Source organism: Corvus hawaiiensis, chromosome 3 (genome assembly GCF_020740725.1).
Source record: "Corvus hawaiiensis isolate bCorHaw1 chromosome 3, bCorHaw1.pri.cur, whole genome shotgun sequence".
Taxonomy (NCBI): Eukaryota; Metazoa; Chordata; class Aves; order Passeriformes; family Corvidae; genus Corvus; species Corvus hawaiiensis.
The window spans coordinates 32,227,287-32,254,899 of NC_063215.1; the positions used below are offsets into that span (position 1 = coordinate 32,227,287).

General features: G+C 40.9%; 1 long non-coding RNA gene across 1 annotated transcript; it reads left to right on the forward strand.

The window, feature by feature from the left end:
• Positions 1-130: 130 nt before the first annotated feature.
• LOC125323739 lies at positions 131-9,393 on the forward strand. The gene is made up of 2 exons (XR_007202630.1): positions 131-6,135; positions 7,610-9,393. It is a non-coding gene; the product is annotated as an uncharacterized LOC125323739 (long non-coding RNA).
• Positions 9,394-27,613: the final 18,220 nt, after the last annotated feature.

Sequence of the window (27,613 nt, forward strand, 5' to 3'; positions counted from 1 at the left end):
CTGCCATGGGCAGGGACATCTCCCACTAGACCAGGTTGCTCAAGGCCTTATCCAGCCTGGCCTTGAACACTGCCAGGGTTGGGGCATCCACGACCTCCCTGGGCAATCTGTTCCAGTGTCTCAATATCCTCACAGTAAAAAACTCCCTAATATCTAACCTAAGTTTCCCTTCTTTCAGTTTGAAGTCATTACTCCTTGTCCTGTTACTACAGTTTCTGACAAAAGAGTCCCTCTCTGGCTTCCCTGTAGGCCCCCTCCAGACACTGGAAGGTTGCTATGAGATTGCCACACAACCTTCTCCAGGTGAACAGTCCCAACTTTCCCAGTCTGTCTTCACAGGGGAAGTGCTCCACTCCTCATCAGCTTCATGGCCTTCTGGACTTGCTCCAACAATTCCATGTCCTTCTGTTACAGGCCTCTCTTTTGCCTTGAAAATCACTGTTGACAATCAAACCTAAGAAGCAGAAGTCGGTTTTACTCAAGTTTTCAAAATATTATCCTAGGAATATTACTGAATATGTTGTTCAAGTTGGTATGAATATTGACAATATTTGATTTTAGCTGAATCCTGCAGAAAGCATATGCATATACATAGCCATTATAGGCTGCAGTGTGCTACAGTGTGCAATGTATGTGCATAAACCAAGATCTTCACAAAATGCCCAAACCAACAGCGCTGTGTAATGTTCTGTTTTTAGGAAAGAATATATTAGAAAGCAGCTAGTGCCTAATGGTGTAATTTTTCTATCTAAAACGCTAAGAAAGAGGATTCAATTTTAATTCTAATGACTAATATTATTTTTGTTATAACATTTCTTCTACCATAAGTCTGTATGCAGTGAACCATCTCTATGTGATTTGAAGATTTTGAAATTAGATGCCTAATTTATTTATAAAATATAACAGCAGTTGTTTCCTTTCCCCCTTATCAAAATATTTCACTTCCATGTTGTTTCTTGTTCAGTTTATTGTATTTCTGTGTGCCAAATGGAAATGCCATTGCACTATTGCTATTCTAGGCAATAAAGGCTGATAGTGTGCTGTATTTGATTAATCTAATGATTGTTTTTCCTATAGATAGATTGTTTTCAGATAGGTATGAGCATTAATTCCTTATGTGCTGCATTTGAGTCACCAGTAGTCCAGTTTAAGATTTATCTCAAATAATTCATTGTATTTCTTAGTAGCTACCCAAAAACTTCATCAGCCTTGCTTAGATCCTATAATGTTTTTTATGAACTAGGTTTTTTTGTTGTGGTTTTTAGTTTTGTTAGGCTGTGTGGGATACTAAATACAAAGAAGAAGAAAAAAAAAAAGCTGGCTCAGTGGAAGTACATAAGCAGGTGTAAGATCTTACTGACTGGCACATCTCTTTCCATGTCAAGCCTTAAACAATTAGAACTAAAATTCTTGACTGCCTTGAGACATAGTCAGATACCCAGTTTGATCTAAGTTAGGATCATCATTCACATTTCCACTTCTGATCAAATCAGAAATGGTAGAAAAAGAGAGCTTTTATGAGCTGTTTGGAGCAAACAGAGGTGAACTAACATGCCAGCTATGCAAATAGCTTCTCTTTTCAAGTAATAAAGCAAATGTTAAGGAAATTGACTGTTTCAAAGGACTTTAGAAGATAGTGAATTGTTTATTTTTCTTCAAATAAAGTTTGCAATAGCTATTTTTAAATGCTATTGAAGATGACTTTTAATAATATATGTCTAATGTTTGCTTGTTTAACAATGCAGCTACTTATAGTAGATCGCAGTTTCTGTGCACTGCTGACCACTACCCATCCTGAGCACTTTTTAGAGGTTGGCTCATCTGTGTTTTAAAACTCAGAATTTAATAATATTAATAAAATTTTACAAAAGTTTTACAGCAGTGGCTTCCCTGGCCAGGCTGTAAACAGTGAATCTGCAGGTCACTGTTTGGGACTTGTGTGACTAAGGTCACTCATTTTAAAAGTCTATTATTTTGTTCAACATGGAGTTACTGCAAAGTTCTCTGGTATCTGTAACCGATGTAGCATAATCATGTTACGTGATGAGCTCAGTTCCGGTAGGCCCCTTGTGGTCATGGAGAATATCAGCAACTGTGCTCTTGTGTGAACAGGAGCAAATCCTTCAGACACAGCTAATTGCTGAAGTGGAAGTAAAAGAGCACCAAGAAATTTTTATGCCAAAATATTTTACACAAACGTAATTGAATTGATGTGCAGAACTTTTTTTCAGGTGATCTGCTATTTCCACAGCCGTTTTTCATGGTTTAGAATTTTGTCTCCATTACACTGTCTTTTCCTAATTTTCCTTACAATTCTCTTGCTGTTCCTCTTGCCTGCCCTTGAAAGAGCTTCCTGGCCCATTTCAACTCAGAAGTCAGGATCTGCTCAGCCTCACTTACCTCTTTTGCCCTGTCCCCTCACCATCTTGCCCGTAAGTTCAGTAGCCATTTCTGTTCCCACGTCTCACAGATCTACCGTTTCCTTCAGAGCCTTTATGGCCTGTAAAGACTAAAATCTTTGGTCTCATGGAGAATTAGCTATCAACTCAAACTCAGGATGAATAAAAACACTTAAGACTTGTCAGCACAGATTTATGAAGCTGAAATAATCCTTAACCAACCTAATAGCTTTCTATGGTAAGAGGATGGGCTGTGTGGATGAGGAGGAACAGTGGATAGACTGTAGGAAGGCTTTCTCTCATAATTTTTTTCTGTTTCAATATTGATAATAGTCCTAAATAAAGCAAATTTGGAACATGAGATGTTCTGATGATGGACCAGTCTCTAGTAAAGTGGTTTTGGAGCAAGCAACTAGGTAAAATGAAGAGGCTAGCAGAGCTTAAGTGTAAATACCGGTGCAGACATACCATCTCTTCCTACACATGAAGTGTCAGGCAGATGCATGTGTAAGTAGTGCATAAGTGGTGACTCATCTTTCTCCTGAGCCTTGGACACCTTTAGAAGAGCCGTGAGCAGAGGATGTGCCTGGTGGTGGTGCTCACGCTCAGACCGCAGTACCCTGCTCCCTGTGCTGTGGCAGCGCACGCCAGTTTGGCCCTAGCTGGGTGTCCATGTCTTGAAATCAGCCACGATCTTAGGCACGGCTACTTAGGTAAGTGAGGATTTTAATACGGCTGAAGCAAAGGATGAGAAATCATATCCCTAATAAAGAGGAATAAAACGACATAAGAGCATCTTGATCTGATTTTCAACAGCTGCCTACCAGGGAGACTCTGTGGATTTCCCTGAGGATTTTTCTGGCTCACACTGATGGAAAGGGAGGACTGAGCTGAGGGATATTTTAGGTAAGGGGATAGACATTCTGTTTTATTTTTTTTTAGACAGGAATGCTCATTTAAAATGCTGGATCAAGGAGCAGGGATGGCAATATAAACACATGTGGAAATAATACACTAACAAAGCTCTGTGTTTTCATGCGCAGAAAATAGATAGCAGCCAACTCTAGCTCAGTGGGCAGCTAATTAAGCCAGAGATCTCTCTGTACTTTGCATTCTAAGTTCAGTACAAGAGCATGTATCAGAGAGGTGCCATATGATTTTTCCCTTATAGTTCACACTTTGATTTCAGGCATGAACTATGTATCATCCCCGTAGTGATTATTTAAAGGTGGGGTGGCTGGATGTTAGATGGGAGTCAATATGATAAATGTGTCTTGTTTGTGTGGATGATCATTGTCCTTGATCAGTTGTTCACATGCAGCTTAGGTCTTGTTTTTCTGTTCCTGATTTTAATAGAATCTTAGTTAGAATAATAAAAACATGAACACCTTTACTATTTAACAACATGAAGTTTTAGTGAGACAGTTGTAAGGAGTGATTTTCCCATTGCTACATACTCTGCTTGCTCCACTTAAGATTGAATGCTACAGCTTTCATGGTTCCTTTCTCAACTCCATCCACCATTTTTCCAATACACCGAGACCAACCACAGTCTGAAAGACTTTTATTACAGGATACAGGAGAAGCAAAAAAAAAAAGGTGTGAATTCTTTGTGAGGAAGCTCAGCGTGTGGTCTCAAAGTGGTACCTCTCACCAAAGGAGTATGAGACTCCACATTATAGGGAAAACAAAGCCTGTTGTGACTGACACAGCTCTGCCTCAGCTGCTTCTCTGGTTTCATTCTTTTTCCACTCATTCATAATGACTTTATTCTTCTGCTTTTTCAAGAAGTAGAGCTGGGATAATGCTGCACAAGGTATGCAGGAACACTCTCTAATGCAATCCTAAACTCCAAGTCTCTCTAGATAAAAAGATTTCACCCAGCAGCCAGTGGGGCACATCTGGCTTGCAGGAGGTTTGAACATAGCCATTTTCCTTGGAGGTGATTGAAAACAAGTTACGTGAACTGCTAGCAGAACTGGGAAGCAGCAGGCACGAGGTCACAAGGAGAGGGGCAGTGAACGAAGGCAGCTGCCTGGAGCAGGAACTGCCTGGCAGAGAGCACTTGTTTGCACAGTCTCACCCCAACGCCCAGGGGCGAGAGTGGCTGTCTCCCACCTGGGGAAGCAGCCAGCCTCTGTGCCTGGTCTCTGGCCAAAACATACCTTTGGCAGTGGGATGTGAGTCTGTCTGAGAGATACAAGGAAAGATGACTGTGTGGAAGAAGGAAGGCAAGAGCGGGAGAAGGAGCAAAACTTTATTGAGAATAATGTTGGACTGTTGGTGCTAGATCAATGTATAGATCAGTATTCTGTGCTAGGGGCAGCAAAACTGCAGGCTGACAATACACATCTTGTTTCACAGGTCACAAAACATTCCTATGTGCATTCAAGTTGCATTTTATTGGCCTGAACACAAACCTCTTGCTCCATGTCCCGTGCAGTGTGGATGGCTCTGTGAGGGATGTTCAGGAGCAGAACACGCTGCTGTAAACAACTGCAGAGAGTCAATGACGACAGGCTGCAGTGCAAAAAGGCAAACAGAGTCTGATGTATAAACAAAGAGTACACTTGGGAGACATATGATGCCCTTCAAAGCTACTGGCTGTGCTTTGTTGAAGTCTGTGACAGGAAACCAGTGCTCTGGCTGTGGGGCTTCTGCGTGCAGAGAACAAGAATTGTCTAGGAAGCTCAGCCACCATGGGAAGATTGAATGAATTAGGGTTCCGTGAATCTCGGGGAGGTCGGGGTGTGGATAAGGTATTTCTCTCTCAGCTGTGTCTAGCTATTTTGCAAACCCTTGAAAATTAAGGAGAATAATTATTTAATTGTGACCATAATAGGTAAGATTAGAACCAGGTGATTAAATTGCAGAAAGAAAGTTTCAGTTCAAACAACAGGGAGAACTTTTCTAATAGGAGAAACAAACTGTGGGGCAGGCTGCTGTGGGAGACAGCCTGCTTCTTTCTTCAGAAAGAAGAGCAAGTTAGCCAAACACCTTCTAATAATGACCCAGGTCTGTGTGAGACTGTCTAGGTGGTGGAGATGGAATAAGTAATCTCTTGATGTCCTTCCTGGACCTGTTTTCTTATGAGCTGATGTCTGCAAGCTCTACTGCTATCACACAGCACTGGACAGTTTTTACAAGAGACTTACTGAAATGCACGAGGTGTAACTTTCTGCTGATGCTAAGGGAAGTGCTAAAAAACTTTGAATTTACTGGAGTTATAGAGGAGTTATGTGGTGATTATGAAAATCTAGGCCATAATTCCCTCCAAAAGTAACTGATTTGATTTCTGATTTATAATAAGGTTTATAGTATGTGCAGAATGAAAGTAATTCTTGAAAAGGCTTCATTAGAAAGTAGAGGATCAGGTGTCCTGTAAGAAGGGCTGACAGACACAGTGATCTGAATTTTTGAGTCTTTTAGGGGTTGTCTAGAAACAAATAATTGTGACCAGGTAACCTAAATAGAGATTGGAGTTGCATAAACGTGCTACAGGTGCTGTTCTCCCAGGCTGTTCCTAAGGTCAGTCCAAATAATATCTTAGGTTTGTAGATTTCAACACCCAGCTCCTCATCATTATAAAGAGATTTAAATGTTGTGTTTGTGACTGTGCTGGTTACAGCTGTGATGTTTGATTACACCTTGCAGATTCAATTTACAGAAATGCTCAGTGATGTATGTCTGATATCCTGGCAGTTCATCTCAGCATCTCCAAATAAATGTTGACAAGGTATGCACACTCATTTGATACTTTCTGTATTTCCATTCTTCTGGGGTGCTGATCCTCTGAAAGAAGCCATGATGCTGGGTCACAGCAAATACCATACAGCCAATGCTGCCCTTGAGTCATTTTAGCTTTACTGTCTGGGAAAACAGTTGATGGCATCAATTTAAAAAGTCAGCTGCTGTGTTATTAATTTTTTAAAAAATTATTTGTTCTTGGTGAAGGCAGTAATCACTAGCACAAATGAGTGCAAGCCTTGCAGCACACAGAGCACAGACAGAGTCAGGCATGGAATTTTCTTTGGAGGCCACCACGGAGTCTCAGCTGAGGCACCTTTTCAAAGTCCTGATGTAATGCTCGTCCACCAGCTGTACATATTTTGATTTTTTAGGCTGCCTTCAAGTATTTACATTGAATATTTCAGAATCAGAAATACAGATGAGTTTCAGTTCTTGGTTTCTGAAAATCCCTGAGATCCAGGGAGCTGTAAATGATCTGCTCCTTTGAAAATGAGCTCACTGATCTTTAGTGACCTAAGTATAAGAGCTTACTGGTAAATTCAGATTAGAAAAAAATTTGCCAATAGGCAAAATGAAAAAAATCTGCACACACAGTATTGACATAACATTATTGACATAATGCCTAGTGGGTGAGCCTGGCAGGGTCTGAAAACAGGTGACAAAAGGTATTTTTAATCCTTTTTCTCCTGATGCCAACAAAGAGCTTGGTGTAATTCTAGTTGTTCTCCTCAGCCCTCAGCATGCCGTATTAGATTTTATCTGGTTTTATTAGAGCAGTCAGTTTTTGTGCAAGTCTTTTCATACATGAGTTAAGCAGAGAAAATAAAGGAGGTAGAAAAATTAAATTACTACAGTGTTAGATTATTTTTTCTTTTGTTATTTACAGCAAAGCAAACAAAGCTTATGTACCACCATCTTTTATGAAGGAGGTTAATGCTCAGGCAGAAGAGGTTTTAATTTAATTTGTGATTTAAAATCCCATTTTTTTTAGCTTATTTGGAAAATGCTAGCAGTTTGGAGAAAGTACGTTTAGCCACTGTCTGTTTCCACTGGATCCTATGCCTAACCCGTCCTATTACAAGGTTCCAAAGCCGCAGGAACTTACCAAGTTTCCTTTCAATCTTCCAGATGATCTGCAAGTATTTCAGTAAGTCTTGTGTAGAATCCTAATACAAAATTATATCCCTTAATTAAATTAAGGACATGCAGTTCAGTACCCAAAGACTTTTTAAAACAGGTTTTTCTTTTAAATTTAATTATAGATAGAATTTATAACTGGTTTTAGGAAAGCATATCCAACAAAGTATACCAGATATATTTGTTAAAAGATTTTGCAAACAAAGAGAATATCTTCAAAAGCTCAGGAAACATTTTAGTCCCCAGATGCCACGAGGAACAAATTCCCCTTTTGAAAAATCTCCTGTATGTGATTGTAACTGATGTACTAATTTTCTAAACAGATTTTCTGAAAACAGGTTCCGCTTCAGATCAACCTTCTGGAAAACCTTTCAGGTGCTAAACTAATGTGAAACTTCAGGCATGCGCACAAGATGTCCAATTTCGAACAGTGTGGTGGAGAAGCGATTGTCACTTTAGCATGCTCAGCTAGGTCAGGACCTGGTGCACATCCTCTTGCCACTGATTGCATTGAGTGCTAGCTGGGACACCTGAGAATTCCTGCTCAGTGGTCCTGACCCACCTGTGCCAGGTGTCATTCAATCATGGAGAAAACGACTGTCCCTACTCCAGAAAACTCCCTGTCAACACATGGAACACGGAGGACACAGAAGGATCTGGACAGATGAAGGGACATGAGGAAATAGTGTGACAACTACAAAGCAGCAGGTAGATCAATCTTGATTCATAGTATGTGTCTGGTAGAGCCCTGGTGAAGACAAAATTCTGAACCAAATCCTTGCATCTTGTCTTTGAATCTCATTAAAGCTACAAAGCATCCACAACTATGAACTGACTTTTACTGTGTAATTAATTGGGGCTTTTCCTGCTTTGCACGGCAGGTGCTTTAAAGGCATGTAAAGACCATTAGGACTACTTTGATTAGGACCTGTAGTGGTGTCATGATTGATTTTAAGGTTCAGTGGAAGGACTGTGATGGGATTTGAGTTCAGCCATAAAATTTTGAAGTAAATGCAAATTTGGGGATGAGAGATTGCTTCCTTGTAAATGTTTTAAAAAAGCCTTCCTTTGTTTTTATTTCTCCCCGATGTAACTAAATAGTTATTCTGGAAATATAATTAAAATGGATTTAAAAAGAAATATTATTCATAAAAGAAGTTTCATCATTACATTCTATTTTCTCCATGGAAAATAGTAGGGTTTTAATGTAGTTGAATGTCAAAGCCCTGCGGATGTAATTGTTGTGCTTTTGAAAGGAAAACATTAATTAAATGAATGTGTCACTACCCTGATTAGCTTTTCTCCCTTTTGGATAGTTGCTGTTCCATCTCCTTTGTGCAGAACCTGAGAGTGAAAAAGTCACACAAAAACCCCTGAGAAATGTAAGAAATTAAAAGCACCCTAAAATTTCTGGCTCCATCTCCTCTTTGACTAATACTGTCTTCACAAATATAATGGATTACCACAGTATTCTGGAACTGCCTTGCCATGCAGAAGGTGATTCAGAAACGGAGGAGGTCCAGAAGAATGATGGGGGTGGTAAGGAGACAGAAACAATCCAAAATTTAAGAACACTGGAAAATTTGAATCAAACCTGAACTTCATTAAAGTCACCAAGCTTCTTTTCTGAAATTTGGAAATATCAGAACAGTGCAATTTCTTCAGTGGTTTAGTACTTGACTTTTTGCAGCTCGAGAAGGGGTGATAAAGCAACTCAGTTTGGAGTTAGCTCCAGAGAGCTCCTGCACCTTAGGCATGTGTGTTGCCAAATACTGGAATAAAGCCAACAGTTGGATGCCTCCAAGAGACTGACCTCATTGCAAGGCCTTAGGAAGCAAAGTATTTCAGGACTGGGAAAATCTTTATCAGCCAACCATAGTGGGAAATGTTTGGGTCTGAGTTAAGAGCTACGTACAATGGTGTGTTGCTAAAAACGATAGGTGCTTATCTGCTGTACTTCAGAATGCTTTATGTACCATTCTGTATGCGGTCTGTGGTGTGTATGAACCTTTGGAATTAGCAGATAGTATTTTTGATAGTTCATGCTTTGATAATTTTGTACTTTTTCACAGCTGGGAGGTCTATTAAAAAGTGTTGCAAAAGCTGAGCATTTGTTTGAAAGAGTTGAATTTTGAAACAACAGGAAAATAAGGAAGATGTGAATGCACATTAGAAGGGATGTTTTATCTGCCAAGCAAAGCCACAAGCACAAGGGCCTCCTGAGCTTCCAGTGCTGAGAATTCAAGATGGCTCAGGAAGCTGTTTGGGCCCGAGGTTTATTATTGCCAGCACGTTGGGAGAAAAGAAGGAATATTGATCATGTTGATATAATTCTAGGAGATAGCTGCAGAAATTTCTCAGAACTTCTTGGTTTTGCCTTTCACTTCCTTTCAGTTTTGATGCTGAATGTGAACCTTCAAACTAAGATTTTCTTGAGAGATTTCTGTTTTGAGAGCGTTTTCTGATGAGTGCACTACATATCTTTGCAATGTGATAATTCAGCACTTTATGGCAATGATTTCACTCTGTAAAACTTGTAATTCAAAAAGCTAGGGAAAAGACCATAAAACTTTGCTGGAATTGTAGAAAAGTCTAACTCACCTAGCAGAAGATTGGAAATTTCAGTGAGCTGAGTTTCAGATTTGACTCAAATATTCCAGATTCACCGAGCTGTGATGGTTTTCCTTAAATGATCTTCCTGACCTCATTTAATAAAAATGTTTTAAGAAAAATAAAACTCATCACTGATTTAGTCTTTGATATTTCTGAACCTTGGTGGAGGGCAGAGGTGGAGGAGTGGTGTGTGTGTGGGGGGGGTGTGTGTATTTGTACTTCCCTGAACCCTTTTGATGATATTGAAAAAAATACTATTTTTCTCAATATATCACCTCAAAGAGTCCAGTTATGGTAGTGCATATTTCTCTTGTTATGAATTAGACAATGTCTGCTATGATGGAGACCTAAACACACCTGTTGGGTAAAAGATTGAATTTTAAGATTTACACCACATGAAGTCTTCATCTTCCAATATATACTTAAAAATGCAGCTACAGTTATCCTCTTATGGAGTGATTTTCTATGGAACAGAAATCTGAATTGAGGATTAATGAAATTTTTTCACAAAAATGTTTTTTAAATTTCTGGACTCTGGGTCAAGAAACTATATAGTCCAAAGTCATGTCTTATGACAAACCAAAATTTTTGTTGTTGCTAAAAGCCTCAAATAGATCAAGATTTGCACCAAAGTCATAAAAAACTGTAAAAAGTGGCATTCAAACAAAAACCAAGCTTTGGATTCTGGTGAGAGGCAATATTGAGTTAGTTGCTTCAGAAAAAAGAGCTACTGAAAACCAAAACCTTAAGCCCAAAACCTCCCAAGGAGAAACAGATGATTTTGGCTTAGTATGTGTTTATCAGTTCTTAAAATTCCAGTTTCAGGGCTCCAAACTCATAAAACAATGAAGAACACCTTTGATATTAGCAGATGCATATGTTGCTGTCAAAAAGCAGCTTCAGTCAAACTGTTGATGAACTGTATGTTAGAAACTGGTTTAAATTCTCATCTTGTATCAATATCACATAACACCATGATGTGACTTCTCGAGAGTGTGAATGAGGTAGTGTTAAATTAAGATTTCTAACTCCATTTAGTCCCTGCACAACAAAATGTTTCCATCCGTGCTAGTAATCACATGGATCGCGTTTCAGGACTAATGTTATGGATTTGCTAAAGCAAACTGGATTTTCTTGCACACAGACTTTCTCACTGACTCCCACAATATGAATATACTTAAAGTGTGCTGAAAATGGGTTTGGCACTATGCACACTGTCTGGTAAAATAGTCCTTCACTTCAGCTGTCTGTAGACTGAAAAACAGACTGAGAAAAGTTTAACTGTTGAGAAGGGAGATAGCAAAAGAAACTTGAACACATTAGAAAAACTTAGCTGCAAGTGTTGTGATGAAAGGCAACTAATTTGTTTCAGGAGTCTTTATGTCTGTTGATCATAGCAATGACCCATTGCTTAGAATTGATAAACTGAATATACAGACTGATGTTACAGAATTTCTTTCTTTCTTCCTGAACTCATATGAAGTATCATCACTTACCTCGAAAAACAGCATTTTTGCTTCATAACATATTGAATGACTGAGTCTATTAATTTTTTCCAATGTTAAAGAATGCCTAGCAATAAAACTTGTTTAACACATTAAATGATTCCAGCAAGCCAAATATCAGCCTTGGCCACTCAGTGGGAAGGGTGGTGTGTTCTCCAGATGACAGTGGATCAAATTGTCATGGTACACAGAGATTGATCCAGAGATTCTGGGCACCCTTAATTCCCAGGCATGCCAGAGGAGCTTAGGAGCACTCAGAAATTTTTAACTTCTGAGGCTTCTAGATGAGGTGCTGGCATAGTGGTTATTCAGACTGATGAGCTCTGTTCACAGTCTTCCTTTCAGGGAGGCATGAGACTTGCCATCTAGCTCATGAACCATGCTTCCCTCCTGGGCAACATTCTGCCAGTTACAATTCCAGAAAAATGAAATATATAGCCTCTTAGTAAGTTAAATTTTTTTTAGAAATTAGTATTTTTAACTTGCAAAGTTAGTGATGTTTTCTTTATTGCACTGGTCAGGTTCCAGTGCAAAATGAGGTGACCTGGAGACACTGCTGGGCTGAGAGTGTGATATAGAACCAGCAGGAGGGACTCTTTCCTCTATAACAGCCTTAGATCATTAAGTGTTGTTAGAGACCCTGAAAATTCAAAAATTCTATATTGTGGACCACAGGGCAGGTGACAACATTTTGGCCTGTCTTCTTCATCTCTATGAAAATCTCATATAGTTCAGATTACTCAAACCTTAACTAGACAAGAGTGAGTCAGCCTTCTCTAATGTCATCTATCCTAGAGAGGTGATCTCTAGTAAACACTTACCTGTTTTCTACTCCCTTTCCTTGTTGACGTTTTCCCACCCAGATCTTTACCTACTCAACTGTTGCTCTCTGCCAGGCTTTTCCATATCTCTTCCCTTCCAGTAGCAGGTCACTCTTGGGGTTGTCCTGAGGACTCCTGTGCAGATTTCCTCCTCCTCTCCTGCCTCGATTTTGTTGACTTCACTGTTGGGGTTTCCGTTTCTCTTGAGAGAGTTTATGACCATCCAGAAACTACCTCTGCTAGGAAATTATTTTTTTCCTTAAAGGAATGTGTTCTTAAAAACAACACTAACCTTTCAGGGTAGACTCAAGGGATGACTAATATTTTGGCATACTCTCAGCAGTTCATATTCTCTCCTCTTTCTCTTTCCTTTCAGTTCCATTGTGTGGATTTTCTAACTCTCTTTAGAGCATAATTGGAAAGCATATCTTTGTTTATTTCTTCCACCACACTGGTTTTTTCTCTCTAGCTCATTTTCCTGCTCTGGGAATACAAAGTACTGTGAACCAATAACAGTTCTTTAATGATGGTTGTCTTTAATTTCTCAAGGTTCTGTCAGATACAGTTTTTGTCTTCCTCATTTTTTTGCCATCTGTGGCGAAGATAATGCAAGTCTTAGGATTTTTCAGTAGACATCTGCAATAATTCTCCAGTTTCCTTCTTTCATCTGCAGAAATTGAGCTCAGTCTATCCTCTTCAGAATTGAAGAGTTTGGAAAGTATTGACAGTATGAATCTCTGTTCCTTTTCTCTCATCCAGCTGAAATGGTGTGGGCTTTGTTTCACCTTTGGTGTTTTTTTTGGTGGGGTGTTTTTTTTTTTTTTTTTTTTTTTTTTTTGTGTGAAGAGGGCCCGAGGATTACTGGGATGTCATCAGTCTCCTCTGCTAAGTTGCATAATTGCCAACTTGAAAAGGTTCCTGGATGTTCTCTTTCCCAGCACACGCTGTTCTACTGTTCACACCATTTATTCTAATACTTGTCAGGCATGCAGTACTTTTTTTTTTTTTTAGTACTAATCAGCCTGAAGAACCCATGAGGATAAGTGTTAGTGCATTTTCAAGGAAGACATATTCAGAATGATTAATTTCTGAAGGACAAAGGGGTGAAAGCTATTGCACCTGCTGGCTTCCAGAGCAGTTGGAGTCACAGAGGTGACTTCAAGGCCAGGTTTCCAGCAGTGTTGACCTCCTGTATCTTCTGCTGCCTTTGGCTGGGGTGCGAGGAGGTGGCCTGGTCCATGTCTGCTTGGGAACAACCATGTGGAGACTTGCACTCGAGTGAGGCATCCCTGTGACCTTGCTGAGGCCAAGAGGATGCTGGGGACACAGCCTTGTAGGAGGCTTTCCAGATAATTGACCCAAGGCCAGCTGCAGTAGATAATCCCTTCTGGCCGCTGACTGGACTCCTCCAAGAACAGTCTGAGAGCCTACTTTGCCACCATCTTCTCCATTTAGTCCCCATGTTGGGAATCTCACTTACATCCACATAATTCTGCTCATTAGAACAGATCTTTCTTCTGACATCTAGCCTACATAATCTATCTTTTATTCATATGGGCTGGGCTGAAGAAGGCACAAAGAGGTGATGACCAACAGTGTGTTTTACTGGCTTTTTTTTTAAATGGTTCTTCAATGCTTAGTTTTTTACTAAACAATTAAACAGTGTTGTTTGTCATGATCACTTCTTTTCATTTCCATCCAGAAGTGAGTCTCCTCCTAGCATGCCACTTTGTCCCATCTCATCAGCTCAATGCTGTTGTAGGATGAATGAACACACTTTCTGTGGGACAGCTGCTCCTGGGAGCACAGAAGCAAAAGTGGCTCAGAGACATGCTCCTAACATGGAGACTCCATCTAACTGCACTTCAGAGATAACAGTGGGGGAACAAATGAGCTCCAGAATAGTTTGGGTAGCTTGGAATCATTCAGTGATCCCACATGAAATACCACTGCTTCTTTTATTGCTCTGCTGTTGGGGATGTAAGCAGCACAGGCAGGTGGATGGGAGCCCCAGGGAAGTAAAAAGGAAAGGCATCAGGACCCTTTGACAGTGCCATTCCCCTCTGTGGTCCAAGATCAGTGAGGACAGACCTTTGGGGCACACTGTGGTGTGTCCCATAGCTGGCAGATGGGATCAGTAGCATGCTGTCCAGTTTTCCCTGCACCTGTTGTGAATGCCTTTCTGCTTGGATCACTTTCCTTTTCCTTGATCTGATGTAATTTTTACAGACGAGACGTTCATGGAGAGATTCCAACAGACCTCTAGTAACTTTTTCCATTGAATAATGCTTTATCCTTTTAAAACTTTTTCAAATAAATATGATAATTAATAGAGATAGGAAAAAAATTAGGAACATAAGGCATTTTTGGAGGATGAGGAAAGACCACCCGGTATATCACGTATTTCCCTTACCCACATATCTTCCCAGCCCAGCTCTAGCCAATTGCTGCACAAACAGCTCTAATATTAAAATCCTAACTGTTTTATTGGTTATGTCTAGATTTGCCACAGTCATAATTAAAAATTTTGCTGTACTTGTGACCAAAGAATCACAGAACATCCCAGGAATTACAGAAATCAGGGCTGCTGGGAACTTAAGCTGATCATTATTTCCATTGCTTTCATGCCCACTTGACATGCCTGACAGACATTTGTCTAACTTGTTCTTAGAAGTTTTGTATTTGCCATTGTGCTGCTTTTGTCTGCCAGCTAAACCAGTGTTGCACTTCAATAATCACCCCTCGACCACTGCCGTTGCCTAACAGCAGGAATTCTTGCTCCCAAAAGTTTCCATTCTGTTCCTTTAATGAAATTGGTGTTGGGATGACAGTTGGAACTGGGGATATGTTTTACTCTTCATGGGTAAAAAAAGTCACCCCAAAGTTTCATTGCATAAACTGACACAAATTAGAGGTACAGTTTCTCACCTATGCATTCAGAAGCAGATTTTTTTTTGCCAATCGCAGTTGGAGCAAGGATAGTCTTGAGAATCTGCTTCTCCTTTCTTTCCATATAAGGCTTTTTATTTATATAGGTGTTCATAAGAGAAAGTGCTCCCAGTGCTCTGGCACCTTTGCCAGACTCTAAGTGTATTAAAATGATCACTTTCCATTTCCTTGAGTGTAGCCCCGAAACAGCAAGATCAGAAGGAAGGAAATGAGTTCACCCCTCTGCCATCTGCAGTTTTATGTCCCTCTGTTTCCCACCCACCTCCTTGCAGGCAAGGAATACAATTCCCACTCAGAGACTAATAACTGCATGTAAATTTGGTGGGGGAGGGGGAGATTTTCCAAGATATTGAGCTCTAATAGAGAATTTCCTGCTATGCTTCTGCTCCTGCAGAAGTGGGTCTCAGCAACAGCACATTGCTAAGGCAGCTCTGACCAGATACTGTGGGGAAAAGAGGATGTCTCTTGGGAAATGCCTGGCTTACCAAGCCAGGTTTTATAAACCTGATCTGAAAGACAGCTCATTGCCAGTGCAAGTCTGTGGAGAGCCTTCATTTGGTATGTCCATGAAAGGAAATACCTCATCAGAGGTGAGACTGAGCTGATTAGCTGCAGCCTCTGAGCAGAACCAAACCACTGCCCTGTGCAGAGCACAGCACCATCACCTCATCTCCAGATGACACAGGCTGTTCCTGCATTCCAAAGTTCATATCCAAACAAAAAAATAAATACAAGAGTGCAATCCTTTAGCCATCTGGTAAATGGAAAATTAAAACTTTGCCATAGAGGTTGCTAATCTCCTCCTGGCAGCTGGGATGCTGACCAGACACCCTGATGCAAATCCAAGCAGCAAAAGGCAGGCACACACCTGTCAGGAAACGAGACGAAAGCGTGGCTCTTCCGACTGCTCGGCGCAAGCAGCCAGAATCACCTCCCCAGAGCCAAACCCCTCATGTCTCAAAATGCTACGTAATGCAGCTGGCAGCTCCAGTCAGAGGAGTCAGTGCTTTTAAATCAGACTGTCACTGGTGTATCATCCTCGTCACATCCCATGGTTGTTCATTTATGTGGCCTGCGTGCCTTCCGAGTTGTGGATGCTACACAAATCTGAGAATAATGCTGGCAGGGCAACTTTTCATTCCCTCTTTTATGAGCATCCTATCCTCAGCAAGAGGACAGTGAGGTGGGAGAGGAGTAGAGGAGACAGCTGGGTTTTATTTTTGCCATGTCTGCAGAGGGGCAGAGATGAGGAGTAGAAGGAAAGGCAGCAAGCAAGTGAACCGTTGCTCCTGTTTTAAAAAGAAATATTTAGGCTCCTGTCTCCAGGGACCTGGGTTATGAGTCCTGAAGGAATGGGGGAAAATCCTAAAATCTCAAGGCACAGAAGCAACATGGGAAGAGCACCACGCCCTGACCTGAAAGCCCTGGTGACATTTGTTGGTTTCCCACTCAGTGCTGTTTATTTTTGAAGCTCCTGCCAGCTCACCTCATGCACTGCATGGTGAACTGAAGTCAGACTCTTAAAACTTTTATCTTGTGAGGCTCAGTGCACTCTAGACCCTCTCTGGGCTTGATCCAGTACGCATCTGATGAGGAGTGGATAGACCGGAGTGCCTGACAGCCACAATCCATGCCATCAATAAGAAAGCAGTGCTAGGCTGGTTTCAGTCCATGGCAGCAGCAAAACCAGCCTACTTCAAAGTGCTCTGAGGGACACACCTGCCTTTAGAGCAAGGCTGGCAGGTGGGAGCTTGGGGCTCTCCTTGTTTTCCTTTGCTACATGGGGTGCAGCTCAGGGCGACAGGAGCACTCTGACAAGCCCTGAGGCTGGGTCTTGAGGGACCCTCTGGCTGCTGCTGCTGGCAAGGCAGGCAGGGCTGGAGCTGGCTTTTGGCCAGGGCTCTGCCATCTAGAACTGCATCCTGTGGGAAGCCAGGCCCAGGCAAGAGCTATGCAGCAGAAAAGACTCACCTTCTTGGCCTGGCTCTTTAATCAGGAAGGGATCATTTTCTGTGAAGAGCTGTGTCCCCAGGTAAAAGGAAATGTCAGAATGGATTGCCAGAAATAGGTGCCTGATTTGAGCCCAGCTCAGGTGGGGATGCTTTTTATTATCAGTAGTTAAATGCATTGGAAGCAAAAAAAGGTGAGTTTATCTCCTGTTTATAGACTTTAACAAAGTAAATTTGCTTTTTCTGGTTTTTGTTTCTTCCATGTCTCTCTAAATGGGGATTCTATCTGTAGCATTTTACAGATATGAAGGATGGAGAAACAGTTCAGAAACTGGCATTATGTTCCCTTGTTTTCCCATCCTATTCCCATGGAGATTTAGGGAGGAACTGCTCCAGACACAGCATTTGGCAGGGTTTGGTCTTTATTTTTTTCTGAGCCCAGAAAGCTGTTTCTGTTTGATCCTGATGAGACTGGTGTTGAGGAATTTGCCACCAGTAAAAAGTCCACTGAGCTTTCAGGGAGGATGAGACCGCAAACATTCACTGCTGCTCCTGGAAGAGAAAGGCTCTCAGCATGCACAGTAGCCTTATTTAACCTGCGTGCTGCCCCTCAGACATCCTGACATCAGAACCCGCCGCGATGGCAGAACAGCGCTGCTCTGAGTCTGCAAAAGCCATTAGGACATTCTGCTGCTGCAGGGACTGGGGCCAAGCAGCAAAGACAATCTGCCTTTGAATGCAATCAAACACGAGTTTCTGCTCTGAAGGCTGGAGAGGAATGCCAGGAGGACAATCTGAGTGCTAGCAGGACGTCTGGCCCCGGGGCCAGGCAGCATGCCAGCCTGTACCGACCTGCTCGGCCACCACTGCCTGCCTCTGTCCAAGAAAATGCTGGGTCATTTTAAGAAGATTTGTAAACCGAGACCTTTGGTCTTCCAGTATTTAAAAGATATCCAAACTGTTACTGTGGCTACTATAGCTAAGGGCAAAAATCACATTAAATTCTAATGAATGTAATGGCTTACATTGAATTATCAGGATCAATGTCTAAGGAAAAAATGGCAGTGTTATCACATTTGTTTACGGTTTAAAGTACATCCAGCATATATTCAGGGTATTTTCAGGCTGCAGAAAAGAAGGTTTACAAATACTAACAGGCTGGGCACCTGTTAGACCTCTTGCTGGTCTCCATCCAAGCTTGGATCCAACTGCTTTTCACCATCAAGGTGAAATTCCAAGCTGCAGCAGTGCTGGAAATTTGCTCCTCATCCATTTTTCCTCTAGTTCCAGGAATGAAATAATACTATAAAAAATGCATCAAAACAAGCCTGGAAAAATATTTGCTGTATTGCAGAAACCAGGAGATAAGAAGACTCATGGACCACAGCAATTTCTGTGAATATGTAACCAAACTGAATCAAATTTAATTGGCAATTATTTCTTCCAGACTAATTTTTCTGCAGCAGTTGAACTACTACGTTGTTTGCTCTAATGTCTGTGTGCTTCCCTCTAAGACAGATCTTATTTGTACTCTCCTCTATAGCAAAGGATGCTAATTCTTATACATGATATGATTTATTGTCTCAGCTACTCTTAAACAACACAAGCTTATAGTCAAATTGGTCTGCTGAACAAAATTATTAGTTGAATAAATCTGAGGAGTGCAAAAACTCAGTGACTCTTCTCACCAACATTTCCCAGTTTCCTGTCTGAATAAAGCTCTTTTGCTCAGACTTTTGAACAGCTGAGTCCATATATTTTACAACACCAGCATTACATACATTGTTTCTTTCAAGAAGAGATCCCAGTGAAATAAAGGCAAGTGAATCTGTACTTCTGGCATTTGCAGTGGGAAAAAGAATAAAGCAGCTGGTAAGAGCCCTCAGGGAGTTCGTCTCTCAGCAAGCAGTGCAGCCCTCACTGCGGCTGTGCCCGGAGCTCGCTGCCTGTGGCTCTGGCACAGGGCATGGCAGACAGCTCTCAGTCCCAACAGCCTTCCCCCTATTTTTACCCAGGCACTCAGGTCTTCTGCTTCATGCCCTGTGCTGTCAGAAACTGGCTTGCTGAGCCACCATCCCAGCTGGATATCGAGGGTGTCCTTTCCCTGGTACAGAGAGAGTCTTGCTGCCTTTTTAGTTATTCAGGGGTGACCAGCTGTTGTGGTTTAGGAATGGTACTCCCCAATTCAGGGCTCCCACTGAGGCTCTCCAAACCGTGCACCTCTCTCTCGCTGGTTTGACACAGTAAAATACTCACTGGGAAACAAGAACTCCCAAATCATTCCTGTTTGCAGATGTCAGGGAAGCTGAGCTTTGCCCCGACAGCACATGTTGATCTCCTATCCAGTGGTGGCTGTGGGGGTGGTCCAGCCTTGCCACACCAGGGCTGATGGGGGTTACAGCCAAGCCCCCATCTTGCCTCAGAAAAGAGCTTTGAGAGGGAAAACCCTTTAGTAAGCAACAGGACTAATCACACCTGGGGTGGAAATGACAGATTGGAAGTGCAGAACAAAGGGAAAAGATGGCTTTTATTACAAGGGTTCATAAAGTCATCATTCAGAGAGAAACCCAGCACTTGGGGAAAGGCCACGTTGCTGGGAGAGGGAGAGTGACAGAGGCTTTCATTTTCATGTGTTTTTCTTGGTCCACAAAGCAGAGATCATACAGGGAATGCCATATCCCAGCACCACCTCGTCACAGGAGCTGCTGAGACGTGAGCTTCGTAGTCCTGCTGTGCCCATGGACGTCTCTCTGGGGGATAAATCCTCACCCTTTTCACAGATATTCAGGCTGGATGCTGTGTCCTTGGTCCAAACCAAAAGAACATTAACCAAGATGGCTTTTGTGGGTAAGAAAAGGCAAACAATCTGCTGTGCAACTGTGACGCCTTCATTCTGTTTCCCTGAACTGTAAGAAAAAGGAGGAGGATTTACATGGTAGAGCAGCAATGGATGTCTCACAGGGACAGAGACTGGAGAGGTAGCTGCTTGGAAAATTTCAGTGTGAAACTGAAAACATTAAACTTTATTAAAAAAACCAAGAAAACTTCAGTTTAGCTTTCAGCCAAAAATGGCAAATGATGGAAAAATTGTGGTTTCCTATGAAAGAGTAAGAGAAAAATTTCCAGGAAAGTCTTTGTCTAGTCAAAAATGTACTGTTCCATTATAACATAAATAAAAAAAACCCTATTAGATCAGACAATTTCTTCCCAGTCCTGGTTAGGCCCAGCATTCCTAAGAAGACCATACCCACTAGATGTCAGTCTATTGCCATGCAATAAAAATAAATGAGCCAGAAATGTCATCGGGAGTTTTTTGGGATGAGGATATTTCCACTGAGCTGTCTTCTGTCAAAAATGTTGCCAATAACTCCTTAATTTCTATAAAATTCCTAAGTTTTGTATTTCCAGAGTTTTTCAAGGCCGTTGCAACACATTCCATGCACTATGCCAGCCAGATATTTTTCCACTACCACATCTAACCCCCAACTGACCTTTGAGTCCCCAGATCTTAAAAAACTTTTAAGCAACATTTGAACAGCATACAAAAGGATACAAAAGTGTAATCCCCTCTGACTTCTCTACCACTCATGACTCCCCCTTCAGTTCATGGTATTGCAGATTTTCTAGAGACAGAGAAACAAGCACTTTATTTAGCTGAGGTACGGGTACACAGCAAAAAAATCCTTTCTGCAATATTTTAAATAGCTGAAGCAAACACCTCTCATCCTGATACCAACACATGAAGAAAAACAGAGTGCATTCTATGAAACATAGGTCCTAAAAAAATATTCTATGATTTTCCTGCTCTCAGCAATCGTTCACTTTGGGATTCAGGTATTCCAAACAAGGCCCATAAAAGCTCTTTGAGATAATGACCACAGAAAAGCTTATTCTTCCCACCCACCACCTATTACCCCAGGCCTGGGCCCTAGGATATATCACCATGTCCCGCAGCCATAGGAGGAGGAGGAGGAGAGAAGATACAGCAGGCAGGAATTGTGCAGCAAGATTGATTTATTTAATTATTTTACAAACTCTTTTATAGACTTTTTCCTTCATAGTCTAATTGGACAAAGGACCAGCCACCCCTTGGGGTGATTGGCTAAAATCCTAAAACATCCATTGTCAAAACATTTTTCTACTATACCATAAACAAGACTTTTCACGGTAGCAGGTGGCTTGGTTGTCTATAGAACTCTGCTACCTCTTCTATGAGAGAGAAAAGTCTCTCACGGACTTAGAAAATAGCAAGAAAATCCTTGCTAGCAGCATTTTTGTATCTACAACCACCTGTGACAAATGCTATGATACTGTAAACTGCTCTCATTGACTTTCATCCCTGAATTGACTTCAGTGGAATTTGTGACAGTTGTATCACAAGAAAATGTGGCCAATATTTTCTAAAAATTGTGGCCTGGGTGGTGGGCTGTTTCAATATATTTTGTTGCTTGTGTCTGCATCCATATTGTTTGCACCTTCTTCAGTATTTGTTCTCTTTCAAGAAAAATGTACAGCTTTTACCTCTGGCATGGAATGCAATAGGAGAAATTGTTTAGCCCTTAGATCAGAATGGCACTTTCTTTCCTGGATACAAAACTTTAGTTTTAGGAGGCTTGCTCACATATTTCTGCTGCTGAATTAGAATTTGAATCTTCAGGAGATCAAAACTCCCTTTCACATACACATACAAATATAATAACAAGGGCAATTCAGTTTTGGAGTGTTTTGTATATTACAAGCCAGCTTTTTCAAATAGCACATGGAGACACCTGAGCAGAATTTGAAATACAGAATCTGTTAGAATATCTGGGTTGAAGACTTTTCTTGGTGATCAGCTGTGATTTCCTCATTCTCAGAAGAAACTCTGTGTCTTAAGAAAAGTAATTTTTTTTCTGAAGATTTTTTGGGTAGGATTATTTTGCACCCAGTGGTTGCTGCTGAATTCCATGGGTTTACATAGCTCCTATGCTTTTTAACGCCAGATTATTGGGAGACAGACAGTCAATTAGGAAAAGAAAAAAATGTGTGCATCAGATTTGTGTTTGCAAGACCAGACAAAACTGGAAAGAAAAGAAGAGCCCTCTTAGTCATAAAACTTCAAAGCCTCACTTTTCCTTACAGAATAGAGAGTGCAGGAGTGAAAACTGAGAAACAGACCTCCTCGTGTTAAATATCCTCCTGCTCTGCTTAGTGGTGGGCATCAAGCCATGCTTCACAGTAATGCTTGTGGGAGAGACCAAGGGACAGTTTTGGCTGGCCACCATTCCTATGATGGTAATGAGAGGAACACATTTAATTAGAAATCCTGAAGTCTCATCTTCTGCCCAAGAAACTGCTGTGACTGAGCTGTACAAATTAAACTTGTGGCTGGCATAAGAGAAGTGCAAAAAGGTAGTTAATAAGTTAAGTTTCTTGGTGTTTATTGGACCTTAGTGCCAAAAGAATTGTCAGTAACAAAACCCATGCATGTACAACTCTCTCAAAAGGAGCCTGAAGAGATCAGCAGCAACAGTTTTGGGGAAAGCACCAGCTCTGACTGGTGCTTTCCCCAAACACATGTTCTGACTGGCAAGCACTATTTCCATCCACATTTGGCTTTCATTTACAAGTCATGCTTTGCACATGGGGTCTGTCTCACAGGTGTAGCATGTTCCAGACAGCAGAGATCAAACGAAATTGGATAAATCTGCCTATCGAGACTTAACACATGATGTGTACTGGAAGATATGATACAACACCTTTGGTCCTCTGTAGTTATTCATAAGTTGGAACACCCTCCTATTTAAAGAGGTTCACTGTGAAACTCTTGTTTAATTTGTTCTAGCCTAACACCTTCAAATCGTCATTTGGGATTTTCCTAGTAACTGAAACAGCTTATGTGAGCTGTGACATCTCAGGTGGGTCTTAGTTTTTCATCAGATCCAGGATGATTAGACTGTCTGCTGGTGACAATTATTTCTTCAGGTCTTTGGGAACACACAGTAATCAAGCAGTTGAAACAACAAGAGAGACAACTTGCTTTATTCTTTCAATTTCTCTGTTGTACAAGCCCTAGCTTAGAGGGTCACCAGAAAGCTTTAACTCTTCTACTGATAGTCCAGATCTCTCTAGCAGATGGGAAATAATAATGCTTTTGGCATCAAAGTTTGTTCAACAAACTGTAACAACAAGAGAAAAAAAATCCAAGGCTGTTGTTTTTTAATTTTGTTTTGGTTTGATCAGTCGTGGAAAGAATCTTCTAGGAAATGTATTGCAAGTAATCCTTCTACATGATAAATCCTATCTTTAGGGTTTATTTGAATAACCCTTGCCCTGAAAAAGTCATTGAAATAATGTAAAGGCTTATATGTTCCCACAGCCTTAGAAATTATGAGGTGTGGGTTTTTGCTCATGCTAAGGCTACCATAGCTTAGATAGTTGAAAGATTTAGGATCAGATAAAGATCCTTCTTTGAAGGACCCAGTGATCCTTCAAATTGTGAATAGAAATATGAACCATCATCATGTTCTTGTACAAAAACCCAAGAAGTGTTTCCTCCTGGGGATGTATGTTCTCCACAGGTAGCAATTTATTTAGAAATTATTCTGTTGTGTAGGAATTCTGACACTAGGAAGCAGAGGAAAGACAGAGTAGCCTAAGAAAAAGCAAACTGTTGCAAATGAATAGGAATGGATCTCTAAAGTGTTAGTACAATGAAAACCAAGGTATAGTACTGCTCTTGCACTGAAGAAAGGTGGCTGGTTGGAAGGTGATAATAAGCGACTAAAAATAAGAGAAGTTTCAGTCAATCTAGGGAGGCATCCATAAAGAAGAATATTAACTATGTCTTCTGAAAGAGAAATGTACTTCTACAGTGGAAGCCACTTAGCAGCAGATTGGTTTGCTCCCTTCTTAAAACCATTCTTGAAAATGACAGTTAGGAAATGTTACATGCTGGCAGACAATGTGAATGAAGAGACTAGATCAGCAGCTAAAATGTTAATTTACAAAACCCTAAAAAAGATATCTGCTCCACAGGAGAAGTTAGGGAGCAACTCCAATGCCCTGAGATGCTGCATCTTGACTTGGTGTGATAACCTGGGTGACCAAGAAGAGTCAAGAGGGCTCCTAAGTGAAAAGCTGCTGACCACTGGACCCTCTTTTGGAGGCCAGGAAATTCTGAGTCAAAGTTCTCCTTACAGCGCACAAAGGTGACTGAGTCTCATACTGAACTGAGACGCATGATCTTCATGTTGCTGCAATAGGTATTTCTGGGCAACTGGTAGACTTGTTTGGGCACTCTAGAGGAACCTGTAAGGGTGCCAGGACCCCACCTCCAGAATGTCACAATGGATCACCTGGGGACAGTAAATAAAATGACCAGAACTTTAAGGTCTGGTTGGACCATTGTTATGCTCCTGCAGCAAATGCTGGTTAAATCTAGAGTCTGAACAATCAAAGAGATGCATAGGTGTGGGAGAGAGGAAAGCAGTCATGAGGAGCAGCAGTTCTTCAGTTCAACTCCAGAAATAAAGTCACTAAGAAGATTGCTTAAAACATAGGACACAGCAAAAAGGTGAGAGATGGGCAGAAACACGGGGCTGATATTGCTGGAGAGCTGGAGCAGCTGCTGAAAGGGATGTAGTAAAAGACTCGATCAGCTCAAGGAGATCCTAAGTGCCAGGCTTGCACTGCTTGGCTCGTTTGTGGCAACAGAGTGAGAGTGTAGAATACAGGGAAGGTGGGGGAATATGATGGCAGAGCACTGTCCAGAGGTGCTGGACAGACTAATACAACAAACTGGTGCTGCCTGAGGTTGGGGAAATGCCAGGTACCTGCAGGCAGACCCTGTGATACTGCAGACTGTGGAAACAGAAAGGAGAGGTGGGAGAGCGGAGTGGAACATTTTATGCAAAAGCAGTAATATGCTGCTAAGATACCAACTACAAAAAACTCTTTGAATCAATTTACTGAGAAAAGGATGTAGAAATATCTGGATAGATGTTTAAGAGTAAAACAAGCTGCTCTGCCAGGACAATCTGCCTTTAGACAGCTGGAAAGGAACATGAAAGGGGCTGACTAGCAGCAACCTTCTGTTGAAGTCAGGCTGAGAGGGAAAACTTTTGTGTCTGAACATCAAAGATGCCTAAAAGGCATAAGACAAAGTTGAGAGATTTTTTTCAAGCATTGTTCTTGCCCTAAGCAATGCTTGGCAGACAAAATATGATTCTTGTTCAAGGCATGAATTTAAATTGGTGTTAGGTCTGAGATATAGCCTGAAATGAGATGGTTAGTGTACATGTTAGTGATTGTCTATATTAATTATATGTAATAAGAATATAATTTGATAAGAGTGGTCTGGGGCAAAAAAATAGTTGAGGGATGAGTTTTTTGCTGCTGGGGCAAAGTTTAGCAAGGTTTTTTTTACAAACAATACTCCAGGAATCAGCTGTTCTTTCTGAGATTTTTCAGAATGGGGGATTGTGACACAAGCTCTAAGAAGGTCACAAAAAGAAATGAATGGAATTGTTTAGCCAATATAAAAATAACAGGGGAATGCCAAAGTTCATCATTACTGGCAGCCTCGGGGCACATTGCGGCAAGTCAGTGTTGCTGGGACAGTGCAGAGAGGTTTGGACCAGGTCTGCTTGCACTTTGCCTAGTTCACATCATTGCTTATTCATTTCTCACATTCCAAAATATGAAAGCCAACATTTTTCATATTTGGATGGCAAAGTCCAGCTGAGTTAATTAAATCAGAAATGAGAAGGATACCAAGTGATTTCATAGACATGTCAGTTGTGGTTTTTATGCAGGGGATTTTCTCAGTAAGCTGTTTAGAACATGCAAGAAAAATCATAATGTTGTATTTTCCCCCAATTTTAGTTGCATGGTAAGTAATGCCCTTCTGATTGTGACATCTTTGTCAGGAGAGGTGTGGCAGCTCTTCACAAGCTTTGAGCCTGACTAGATAAGTAACAGCAGAACAACCTTAGGATTCAGACGACCATCCAAATTGGTGGAGTTTGACAAGTTATTACATGTTCACTGAGTAATTCTGTGGATATGATTTAAGCATGGGGAAAATTTAAGTTACTCTTGTGTAGCTTCAATCTCTTTTACAGCAGCCTGAGAGGTCTGCAGCATTCAAACTGAGAGCTATCTTCTGTACTTTGCTGGCAGAGTTACGATTGTAGACAATGGGAGTTTTATATCAGGGTTATACTTGTGACGGCTGAGCAATGGTAATGAAATATGGGTTCTACTGTTCAAGACTGAATATTGCATCAAGTTTCGCCATCGGCATGCTTTGACCTTTATTTGCCCATAGAGCTAAATAGCCCAATTTTCACCTCTCAGCAGTCCTCCCTTCCACCTCCATTTGTTGTGGCTACTTTCCTCTCTCACATCTGTGTATAACCTTGCTTAGTCAGCCTTCAAATATGATTATATGAGGACTGACAGCAGCTGGTAAATAATTGTGATAAAGGGTTTTGTAGTACAGACATAACCCCCCCAGAAATTGCTGCAAGGGTGATGTGTTCACAAAGACTCTTAGCAGAACCAAGAAAAATAAGTTTATGGGCTTAGTACAAGGTCAGCAGGATTTGAACCCTACAAAATTAAATTTGATCTACCTTATATTTGTCTGTTTGCTTTTTTTGACAGCTTTTTCTTGTCAGGTCTCTACATTTTCAAAGTGATATTATTTAGTGATCTTACTATATAAAAAATGAAAAATACATTAGACTTTTATCTGAAACAGTGAGATGCACACCTTGGAAAAACTGTGTTTTTCTTGCCATTAGAGATATATGAAGTTATTTTATAGCTCTGTGTTCTCATTAACTTTTGCATGTAACTATTCATCAACAAACATATACTATGAGTAATTTCCATTAAGAACAGAATGTTAAAGTTTTAGTCTCTCACAGTACAAGTGCAGGAGATTCCAATGTAGTCATAACATAGTAAGCAGCTAACTGATTCCCACAGGTAGCATTAACGGAGAGGAAACTGTACTGCCCACATGCTTTAGACAGCTTTTCACTGATTTTCCAGTAAGTGTTCTGTCAGTTTTCTTTGCTCGTTGAAAGAAGCCAAAAAAATATATGGAAAAGCAGAATTAGTTAGAGGTGAGAAAATAATAATCTGGGAGTTTCTTTCAGATTTGGGAAGTATCTCTTTAATTTTTTTCCATTTCTCCAGGAACCACAAGGCAAACTTATACCTGCCTTGTTGCTGTGTGCAGTGTTACAATGTCTTGCAGGACCAAGATAAAGGTTTTTGTGATGTGTTGAAAAACTCTTCTGGTGTTCTGGTTTTTTTGTCTTGAATCTATGAATTGTAAATATTATTAAAGGAATGAAGTCAGTGTGGGATCAGGTTAGAGAAAGGTTGCTACTGGTGTAAATACCAACCATCCAAAAGAGAGTGAGAATGAGTGGGGATGTCAAAAAACACGCAAAGGAAATATCTGAATATACACAGCAGTTATGTTATAAAATACA